Source organism: Berghia stephanieae, chromosome 11, assembly GCF_034508935.2.
Source record: "Berghia stephanieae isolate SIO BIC M18660-M18661 chromosome 11, UCSD_Bste_1.3, whole genome shotgun sequence".
NCBI lineage: Eukaryota > Metazoa > Mollusca > Gastropoda > Nudibranchia > Aeolidiidae > Berghia > Berghia stephanieae.
Genome location: NC_088370.1, coordinates 19,402,205 through 19,404,704, shown reverse-complemented (window position 1 = coordinate 19,404,704; position 2,500 = coordinate 19,402,205). Strand labels below are relative to the sequence as shown.

At 36.9% G+C, this 2,500-nt stretch overlaps 1 protein-coding gene and 1 long non-coding RNA gene across 2 annotated transcripts in view; one reads left to right on the top strand and one right to left on the bottom strand.

Annotated features, from left to right (window-relative positions):
- Nucleotides 1-2,500, top strand: part of LOC144956713 (uncharacterized) — a 224,672-nt gene that overhangs the window by 38,520 nt on the left and 183,652 nt on the right. The window lies entirely within an intron of this gene.
- LOC144956787 (MFS-type transporter SLC18B1-like) overlaps nt 2,477-2,500 on the bottom strand; it is a 49,229-nt gene continuing 49,205 nt past the window's right edge. The window contains exon 15 of the mRNA XM_078887502.1: nt 2,477-2,500. This exon is cut by the window's right edge and continues 171 nt beyond it. The gene's annotated coding sequence lies outside the window, so the exon portion shown is untranslated.

Here is a 2,500-nt window from a genome sequence, read left to right as displayed (position 1 = left end):
GCGTGGTTATCTACCGGTTAATTGTCCCCTGCAAATGGATACTAAAGCTACTGGTGTAAAATGGGGATGGTCAAGATTACCTTTCCACGTGTTTGGACACATTGCATAGTGTGCTCAAATTGACCTACATAGTGAAAAGTGTTCACAGTTTGAGAAAACATCCAACGTTACAATTGGTCATATTGCTCAGCATGACTCATGGGTATGTTTACAACTTTCATAAACAAAGCAGCGTGTTTACTTCGATACATTGAGAAATGTCCAGTCGTTGTACAACAACAAATCATATGATCGATAGGTGTGAAATTACTTTGAAATCGTAGTTGTCTATTAGAATTAATCGGTAGATATTTGACTTATCAAAACACGGAATTTGTGACATACAATCTTCACACGTTCTCGGGCAAGCATGGCTGGTTGTGTTCAATGGGTACTGTAAATTTGCGTACGTTTTGAACCAAGGATGACAATTACTATTACTTGAGGGTTTAAAAAAATATCTAGATCTTTGTATCCTGATTTGGCAAAACCCGTCGGGTGTTGTAAGAATTAGTTTTGAGATACGAGCGGATAAAGGTGAAAAACCATTATCTGCATGATTTTCGTTATTTCACTTCATCTTTGTTGTCTAAATACATAAATATGTGACAAAATATAAGAATGTAAAAAAGATAAATTGAAAAGAAAATGGCCTTATCTGTTGAAATTATTACGTTTTATTATAAATTGACACATGCAAGGGCTAAGAATAGTATATTTTGGACATGACAACACACCGGTATTATGGTCAGAGTTTGATTACACACAACACAACCACACACTATATAAAAACATGGTTATATAGATAGTATGCGCTTGGCTAAGAAGCTCATAACATTGCCATCCAGAAGTATAACGGACCAACACACAAAACTGTGTTTTTTTGTTTTGTTTGTTTGTTGCTTTAGGTCTCTTCCAACACAATTGAGGTTATATGAGAGACCGCTGAAACAAAAAAACAAGCAATCTAACAAAAATAGTACAAATGTAAATCAAAATCATAACCTAAAGATATCATAAGCTAAATTATAAATAACCAAGAACAAACAGGCAGAAGATTTACAGAAAAAAAAATATCCCCTGTCAAAAATACAATCACAAACCAAAGAAGCAGGATAGGCTAGTAAAGAGAAGAAAAAACGACATCACTATCGGATCGTACACCCATGCGAACATCATAGGTATATGATTCAAGGGTGATGCTCCCATCCAACCACCCGCTCAAAACTGTGTGTATTCATGAACGTTTATAGTCTGGTTAATACAGTTTACTGAGAATTACTCATAAACGTGGATGACAAAAAACTAACAAAGACCTGAGTGACGTCATCTTCGAATTATCTATAGATAGTATGAAGTTGACGTCACTCATGTCTTTGTTATTGTTTCTTGCCATCCACGTTTACACATAGTTTTGTGTGTTGGTCCGGTATACTTCCGGATGGCAATGTTGTGAGCTTCTAAGCCAAGCGCATACTATCTATATAGTACAATATCCACTCAATGTGTCAAAGTGCTTTACAACGGATGGAAAGCCAACAACGCTAGACGTGTAGAATGAGACATCACACATTGGGGTGATGTGATAAATAAATTTTGGTTTTATAGACAGACAACATTATTTCGGGTCAGGTACTCATTTTACACCTGGGATTAGTGAGAGATGACTAGAGAGAGAACCATTTCCAAGGACTTCAAACAGAAACCTGCTAGTCTGAGTGCGAGTGTCATACCACAAGACCACGAAAAATAAATATAAATACAGTAGTTCGAAGATGACGTCACTCAGGTCTAAGTATTGTTTTTTTTTTTTTTGCCATCCGCGTTTATGAGTAATTCTCACTAAACTGTAATAACCAGACTATAAACGATCATAGTTACGCACAGTTTTGTTTGTTGGCCAGTTATACTTCCGGATGGCAATTTTGTGACCACAATAAATATCCACGTGCATACTATCTATAAAATTGAGCAAATATTTCTTTTATTTTTCTTGCTGACACTGATTCCATTACATCTTAACAACTGCTGGTTTTTGTGCAGCTATGTGGCCTTGTGGTATGACATCTCGCTTTCGGATAGGAAGGTCCTTGGTTCGAGCCTCGTACAGCTCATAGTTGAGTACTTGGAAAAGGGTCTTTACTCACATTCTCTCACCGTACTCAGGTGTAAAATTAGTACATGGCCGTTAACAGCGTTGTCTCTGTCCGAAAAAAATATGTAATATCGCCTAGCAGGCATCATGTCACGTCTTACATTTTCGTGTTGCTGTTGGCTAGGGACCCATAAAGAGCTTCTTTGAGCACGTTTAGTGGATATTGCGCTATTAAATGCGCAAGTTTGTTTTTCATCGAATAATTTTGCTTTTGAACATGAATGATTGTCTTAATTTTCATGTCCATTCCGATCCAACACCAGATTGAAACAACTGGTCACATTCATTCAAGGCTGACTGACGTCA